We start from the raw sequence: 8,482 nt of genomic DNA, 5'->3' as shown, positions 1-8,482 counted from the left end.
ATGAATGTTAAAGTAGCTTTTTTTCCCTTAATGCTTTGTAGCATGAACTGTCACAAAGCAAATCATGTTTCTTGAGAATATAGGGACTTCAGTCCTTGTTTCGAAAGATCAGGTTATTTGATGTTTAGAAGATTGTTGTTTAAAGTTGTTTTGATCGGTTGTATCCAACGCAAACTGTTTCAAATTATTGACTTTTAATTTCTTGTATCAGCTTCCTAAACTTCATAAAATGATGATTGAAGCTGCGGGAATATTGAATATTGAATCTCCTGATCTTTATGTTCGGCAAAGTCCTGTTCCAAATGCTTATACACTAGCTATAAGTGGTAAAAAACCATTTGTTGTCATTCATACTAGTATTGTGGAGCTTCTGACGCGAAACGAATTGCAGGTCTTCACTCCTTTCTCGTTCTCTTTTACTAAATGACTTAAACTCGCTGTCCATTTTGGTTTTCCCTTTTACTGTACTGACTGCTGCTTGAATCCTCTAAGACGCTAGTTTTCTATTACAAAATGTTTCCATATTCATATATGTGATTATAAATGTCTAAATCAGATTAGATGTGCTTTATTTTCCATAGTAGTGCTGTGTTTTAAAAGATAAAGTACCATTAATTTAGTTCTTTTCAACTTTGAAATAGGCTGTTTTGGCTCATGAGTTGGGTCATCTCAAATGTGATCATGGTGTGTGGCTTACCTTTGCAAATCTTCTCACTCTTGGAGCCTATACTGTTCCTAGTATGATTTTAGTTCTTTCCATCAGTTGTGGCAACTTAGCTACTGTGATACAATTTTAGTTTAGCTAGAGCACATTATACTCGAGAAAACATCTCAGTCAAAGCAAAGGAGCTTATGGCTTTTAGGATAAGTGATTCTTTGGTTTAGTCTATTGCACTTGACTTTTGGAGGAGGGCTTCATATATTGTTGTGGAGTACATTATACGATTGAGAAAACAACTTGGCTGGTATGCATCTTGTGGTGTTCACTGAGGAGAAGAACAAGAGAATCTTGAGGATGATTGTCCTTACAAGAACTAGGATTAACGTTTAACTTTGGTGGCACATTATCCTCCAAAAGATTTATTTTTTCCCTAAACAACTCAAGCTTTTGGCTATGAGCCTGTGGCATATATCTGTGGTGCCTTTCTAGCTCAGACTTTAGAGGAACAGTTATTCCGTTGGCTTAGGGCAGCAGAGCTTACTTGTGATCGTGCAGCCCTTCTCGTTGCACAAGTTCCCAAGGTATGAAATATCATTCTCTGAGCCAACACAATCTGCAATTATATAGTTGAGATTTCGTTATCTGATTTTCTTTGTGGTGCACCTACAAGAGGTTGTCATCTCTATTTTAATGAAATTAGCTGGTGGCTGCCCATCAATGGCTGATCAGCTAAATATGGATGCATTTTTACAGCAAGCTCGCTCTTATGATAAAGCTTCTTCGAGCCCAGTTGGGTACTATATAAGGTAAAGCATTAAAAATTGGCCTACAATTTTCATTTTGGTTGTGTCTAATTAACTAATGATGTCCAGAAATGCTCAAACGCGGCAACTTTCACATCCTCTGCCTGTTCTACATGCACGTGAGTTTGATGAGTGGTCAAGAAGTAATGAATACAGAAGCCTTCTTAAATGTGCAACTCAGATGAACGTTGTAGAAAAAGTTTAGCTCTGGTCTGGACCTTGAGAAAGTCAAAGTTGAAAATAGCTTTAATAGGTATGTGTTGCATGGTTATTTTCAGAATATTGTACCAGCATATCTTTTTCTTTCCTATGTTTTACAGTACTGTCTATTTTTTCTTAAATAACAAAGAGCCTGCAACTCACCATTCACAGTTTTTTTATTGCTATTACCTTGCATTTGTTTCATTTTATTACATGACCTATAGTAATAAACACATACAAACTGCAACTTATGCTTTTTCTTATATTAAATTAGAATTTTCTTTTGGATGTTTTTCCAGATTTTGACTTTGCCTTGCAAGATTTGGTTCCCTTTATGTTTATAGAAGATACTTTGCCAGACAGAAAGAACACAGTAAATGGAGGAAGCTTTTGCCCAAAGCATCTCTAGCTGTGGTAAAACATTTGTCTGTAAAGAACCACAATTAGTTAGAGTCTAAATTTATGGTAAGAGAATTATATATAGTTCATCTTTGTAACTATGATAGAGATTGTTTTAACATATGCTTCATACTGAAAAGAACAGAAAACTGTATATCGTCGTCCAAAAGGATAAAGCAAATATAGCATTTTTTTTTCTTTTAAATCCTGTAGTAAATACGATGCTTGCTTGATTAATATTTTCTACGGTGTGCCTTGAATTTTCCACTGTTCCCAACTTAATAGATACCACAGAAACAACTGTTACTCCATTCAGGGATTGAGGTTCTTTGTTCCACTACAGCTTGGTGCAAGTTCACCAAAGGGTTTCTAATTCACTTCGTGAAACAGAATTTTGATGTCAACAGAAAAGGCTTGCTCAATAGCTTTTTCGAAAAATATTTTCAGGAAATCTGCTAAAGAACAGAAAATATTTTACACAGATTCATCCAAACACCAGAAAAGTAAATCATTTCCAAAAAATTAAATCATTTTCCAGAAATCATTTTCCAGAAAACATTTTACTGGAAAAGAAACGGAGCCTAAATCGGAAACTCAAAGAATTTTTCGGAAAACATTGAAAATTTTCAAAGCTGTAGGGGTCACACAGCCGTGTGGCCAGGTCGTGTGACTCACACGGATGTGTGGCCAGGCCGTGTGACTCACACGGCCAAGAGACACACCCGTGTCTTAGGCCATGTGGGCATTCAAAATAGGGACACACGATCGTGTCCCAGGCCATGTCCGTGCCCGTGTAACTCACTGACTTGGGCCACACGGCTAAGCCACATGTTCGTGTACCAAGCCGTGTACCCTTCGAAGTAGCCTCACACGCCCGTGTGCCAGGCCGTGTGCTAGGCCGTGTAACAACCTGGCTCGTAACCCTTTGAAAGCTACAGGGACACACGGCTGTGTCACCTGGTCGTGTGTCACACACTGCTGAGACACATGCCCGTGTCTCTACCGGTATGGACAAAAATAGGCCATTTTACAAGCCATATTTCTCACCCAATTTGGCATAAACCTACACCTAACACTATGCATATAAGCAAGCCATAATAAGGTACCAAAACCATGCATTTTCTAGCCTTATACAAATGGTATGATCACATACAACCAATATGCCCTTAGGCACCTCAAATGACAATTTATAAACATGACTAATCATGTGTTCAATATAACCAATTGATCAACTAACATAAATGCATATTTGCACCAAAACTTACCATGTAGATCAATTATCAAAATATACCATTTGGTACCAATTATACCACTTAATCACTAGCATCAAATGGTTATATAATTCACATATAACTTGTACACTTAAAACACCAAATAAGCCATTCAAATAAGTACCAATTCACAACAATTCAATCAAGCTTCAAAGCTTATACAAAATGCATATTCAAACGACCATTTTACCTTCCATCATTCTGCCATATCCACTACACCAAAACAGGCTTTTAGCGGCATTTTTAGTGGCGTTTGGACAAAAAACACCGCTAAAAATCGAGCATTAGCGGCGTTTTTTGGAAAAACGCCGCAAAAAACCTAAGCCCAACGACACCGTTTTCTGACCTTTCGGGGCTTTAGCGGCGTTTTTTCAAAAGCGCCGCTAGTGCTCTAGCTTTTAGCGGCGTTTTTTCAAAAGCGCCACTAATGCTTTAGCTTTTAGTGGCGTTTTTAATAAAGCGCCGCAAATGCTTAGAGCTTTAGCGGCGTTTTTAGAAATGCGCCGCTAATGCTCAGACCTGAAAAGCGCCGCAAAAACATTTTACATGTCTATTTACTATTTAATTTGTTTATTTATATTAATTAAAATTCAATTTATTTTAATTGAATATTTGTTAAAAATGGATAAATTTAAAATAATAACACGAGAAATAATTTGAAATAAAAACATAAAAATATTTGTTAAAATGGAAAAATTAAAATACTATTATTTAAAATAATTTTAAAATTTTTGGGTACATGACTGATTGATTTTTAATTTATATATTAAATAATTTCATATATAATTGTAAAAGATACGATAGTATTAATTTTAAAATATTTAATTAATTATTATTATAGTTTAGGGTGTAATATATATGGTTTAAGGTATATGGTTAATTTAGGATTTAAGGTCGGTTTAGGAGTTACAATTTTAAGGTTTATAGATTATGGAATTAGGGACTATGGATTAGGAATTTTGGTTTAAGGGTTGTGATTTAGGGGTTAAGGGTTAGGGGTTAGAGATTAATAGTTAGGGATTTAAGGTTTATGGATTCGGTGTCAGGTTAGGGTTTAAGGTTTAGATTAATTAGTGTGTTTTAATTTATATTAATAAGGTTTAAGGGTTAGGGGTTAGGGATTCGGGTTAGGGCTAGAGTTTAGGATTTAGATTAATTAGTGTTTTTTAATTTATATATTAAATAAGGTTTAGGGCTTAATAGGTAGGGGTTAGGGGTTAGGGGTTAAGAGTCAATGATTTAGGGTTTAGAAATTTGGGGTTAGGTTAGAGTTTAAGGTTTAGATTAATTAGTATTTTTTAATTTATATACTAATTAAGTTATTATATAATTGTAAAAGAGGGGTTAGGGGTTAATGGTTAGAGGTTAGGGGTTAGGGTTACGAGTTTATGTTTTATGATTTAGGGTTTAAGAGACATGGATTTAGGGTTTAGATTAATTAGTATTTTTAATTTATATATTAAATAATTTCTTATATAATTGTAAAGAGATAATATTAATTTTAATATATTAAAATTATTATTATAGTTTAAATTATTTAAGAGATAATAGATCAATTATATATATATTAAATGATTTAGGATTTAAGGTTTATTTTAGATTTGTTTTATTATAGATCAATTTTATTATAGTTTAAATTATTAAATGGTTTAAATTATTAAAATATACTATATTTATTTTGAGAGTACTTGGTTTTTTTTAATAAAAATCCAGTTTATAAAAAATAGTTATAAAAAATATTTTATAAAATCACATAACTAATAATTTTTAGCAGACAAAATAAAAAATTTTTAACAGAGCAAAACGCGTCGTATTGATCAAAATGAAATAATTTTTTGCGGCGTTTTTATGAAAAATGCCGCAAAAGATAAGCAATTGCGGCGTTTTTTATAAAAACATTTTACTTTAAAAAAATGGCGCCATTTTATCCCTAAATTCCCCCCTGAAGCCCCTAATTTTCCCCCTAAAAATAATCACCTCAGCACACTATTACTCCCTCAGCTCTGCGCGAAATCCTAAAGCAATGCCTCCCAAAGTAGCTAAATCCCTAGAAACAACGAACTCACCTTCAACCTTCTTCTTCAAACTAGGTCCCCCTCTCTCTCTTGCTCTCTCTTTGCTTTTTTGCCTGATTTTTTTGTTTTTTTCTTAGATGAGTCCCTGGACGGTTGGAGTCTTATTGTTTCAACGAGGCAAGTGGGTGTTCCAGATCCGTCATTGAAGCTGGAAATACATATTTCCAGGATTTTAGGCAGTTTTTCTTGGTTGTTTTATGGGCTTAAATCGAAGCCGTTTAAGATCTTCTGCTCCGTTTCACTCCAAGCCTTTGTTTCGTAGACATCTTCAATCCATGAAGTAAGTTTCTTTTTCCAAATCTCTGTCCTTTTTCATTTTTCCTGATTTTTGAGGCACTTATTGTTTGATTATTTGTTGATTATGGGATCTGGGTACTCGGATATCTATAGCAAAGTCAATTTAAGCATGTGTTCTGTTTATTTTCTTTGGCCTACTTTAGTGGACTAAGATCATGCACTCTGCTTATTGTTGAAATACGACAGGATGCTGATTTAATTATGTTGGCCTTGGCCACTCATGAAGTTCACTTTTCAATCCTTCGAGAGGTTCATATATTTTACATTGCAAAATAATATCTATGATCTAGTTTTCTTTAATTTTGTAACTTCTACCTAAGGTTGGCTATTTTACTTGTTTGTAGGAGTAAGTAGATGTTGCCACTTAAATGAATTTTCTTCGAAGGATGTTTTATCATTCTATTATCATGTTTCCTTTTGGCTCAAAAGTAACAGGGTTTATGAAATATTTTCAGATTGTCTTCACCCCTGGGCAAGATAAATGCTTCATATGCGGTCAGATGGACCATATAGCAGCAAATTGTGAAGGAAATGCAAAGAGGAAGGAATGAGAATTTGATGAGAAAGCTGATGGAAAAGCTGTGGCCAGAAAGCCATATCAAGTTACTTTGCAAATGAATTTACAGTTGGAATTATTATAATGAATTCTTTGGAAAAATTAGAACTTGTTATTTGCTTCATCTTTGCAGTTCTTGAACATATGGACCCTTAGGGAGTATCTGGAATATGAGATGAGAATCCCCAATCCTCCTTTTGAAAATGACTTGGAAGACTTGGAATGCATTGTGGATGATTTTATATTCATATGCTTCTTTATTGGCAATGATTTCTTACCTCATATGCCTACACTCGAGATTCGTGAGGTTTGTATGTTGAAGTAATTATTCTATTGTTGGGTTGTATTTTTATATTGTGATTTTGAATGTAACTTTAGGGCTTTTATATGAAGCCAAGGTTTTAATTGAAATCCTTCCCCTTTTCAATTTGTTAATTTCAGGATGCAATCAACTTGTTAATGGCAGTATACAAGAAGGAATTTAGATCATTTGGTGGTTATTTGACTGATGGAAGCAATGTGCCTATTGATCTTATGCGTGATGGCCACTTATTATTCCAGTCATCAAATTTCATCTAGTAAACTAAAGCTTTTGACTGTATGATTTTTATTTCAGCCTAATTTGAGCAGGGTAGAGCATTTTATCCAAGCTGTGGGGTCCTATGAAGATAAAATATTCAACAAAAGAGCACAGTTGCATCAGGTTTGTTTGAGTTTAGGATCAATATGATTCTCTTTAACTGAAACAAAAAATTAGTTTGTATTTAGCTTTTATCTGTGATCCAAATTATTTTGGAAAACTTGCGAATGGTCTTACCTTGTGAGTCAGTAGTCTCTTTCTATTTCATTCTGCATGTGGTCTTTCATATGCCAACTGGTTTAGATTTAGACAATATTCATTTCAATGATGAAGTAATGTTAGGTTTTTCTTCTTTGTTAGCTAATATTAATTTTAATCTGCTGATTTTAGCTGCCTGTTATTTGATTAGATTGTTGGTTATGCTGGCTTGAGTTGTGAATCTGGTGAACAAAGAACTTGCATAAAATCTCTTTAGTTTCTTTCTTTTTAAAAATCATTAACTATAACTTTACTAGTAAGAAATGAGATATATCAAACCCACCACTTCTCAATATCTGAGCATTTAACTTTACTAGAATACCTTGTGCTCTTGGCAACATCTGGCTGGCCCTACATTTTTTGTAAAATTTTTTCTAATTCAAATTCATATTTACTGTTTTTTGAAGAAAAATTAATAATAATTTTGTTATGTCATTTCTTCTAATATTAATAACTAGCTACTTATACTATATTAGAGAATCAAATATTCACCGAGTCAATGGAGTATATAATTTAAATAAATTATCCTTGAGGTAGTACCGAACCAGTTTTCCTCTTTGAAATTGCTTTAACTAGTGAAACGCTTCGGTAGTTTGCTATCTTTGTGGTGGAAATTATTGATGTCTCTTTTGGAATTTGGAGCTATAATTTCATTTTTATATGCAATTTTATTTTTATTATTTTTCTTTTATACAGGATGAGAACCGGTATAGTTTAAGCAATCTCATTAATGTCTTGTTTTATTCTTACTGAAATTCGAAGAATCAGTTATTTAAGTGTTTCCATTCAGTTTACATGTTTACCTATGTTTCTCTGAGTTTCATATTTAACTAATCCATCTTAATTGGTGGTAAATTCATGTTTTAGGCACTAATCAATTTTAACCAAATTATCTAACTGTAATTTGTACTGCTTGCAGACTTTCAGCAGCATGATCCCAAAATTGTCAAACAAATTAGTCAAATGCAGGTGAATCACCTTGGACTAAATTTGACCAAAGATGATCTGCAAAACGTGGTTGATTTAATGGAGCGATATGGTCAGATAAGCAATGGAATAGAATATCTAAATCCTCCCCTTGATATCAGTAACTAACTTGCTTGTCATTTTAAATAAGCAAGTCAATTGCTATTAATAATTTTCTGTTGGATTCTTTTTGGACTGAAAAATAATTTCTGGGGATAGTCTAAGAATCTTAAATTTTATAGAAAGCCAATAAAGTGCTTGCTGGATGAAATGTGGTGATTAATTGAATTGCAAGGTCATACATGCTGTTAAATTTTTAAGAGCTGATAAATGAGTATGACATAGTGCTCATAAATGTTCTAAGGATGTCTTTAGATGAATGGAATTGTTTGATAGTTTGAAGTTATAAATCTTT

The 8,482-nt window shown here is 33.4% G+C and overlaps 2 long non-coding RNA genes across 4 annotated transcripts; both read left to right on the top strand.

Annotated features, from left to right (window-relative positions):
* Positions 1-1,337: 1,337 nt before the first annotated feature.
* Positions 1,338-2,269, top strand: LOC105791261 (uncharacterized). The gene is made up of 3 exons (XR_008188200.1): positions 1,338-1,467; positions 1,534-1,717; positions 1,965-2,269. It is a non-coding gene; the product is annotated as an uncharacterized LOC105791261 (long non-coding RNA).
* A 3,015-nt stretch (positions 2,270-5,284) lies between these two features.
* Positions 5,285-8,338, top strand: LOC105791262 (uncharacterized). Of its 3 annotated transcripts, none has more exons than XR_008198393.1 (5): positions 5,285-5,690; positions 5,894-5,956; positions 6,163-6,570; positions 6,705-6,966; positions 8,021-8,338. It is a non-coding gene; the product is annotated as an uncharacterized LOC105791262 (long non-coding RNA). The 3 variants fall into 3 exon arrangements; XR_008198392.1 differs by lacking the exon at positions 5,894-5,956 and having other exon boundaries at positions 5,287-5,690; positions 6,163-6,309; positions 6,397-6,570; XR_008198391.1 differs by lacking the exon at positions 5,894-5,956 and having other exon boundaries at positions 5,287-5,690.
* The last annotated feature ends 144 nt before the right edge of the window (positions 8,339-8,482 follow it).

Source organism: Gossypium raimondii, chromosome 8 (assembly GCF_025698545.1).
Source record: "Gossypium raimondii isolate GPD5lz chromosome 8, ASM2569854v1, whole genome shotgun sequence".
NCBI lineage: Eukaryota > Viridiplantae > Streptophyta > Magnoliopsida > Malvales > Malvaceae > Gossypium > Gossypium raimondii.
The sequence above is the reverse complement of the archived record's forward strand: the minus strand, read 5'-3'. Positions and strand labels throughout refer to the sequence as shown.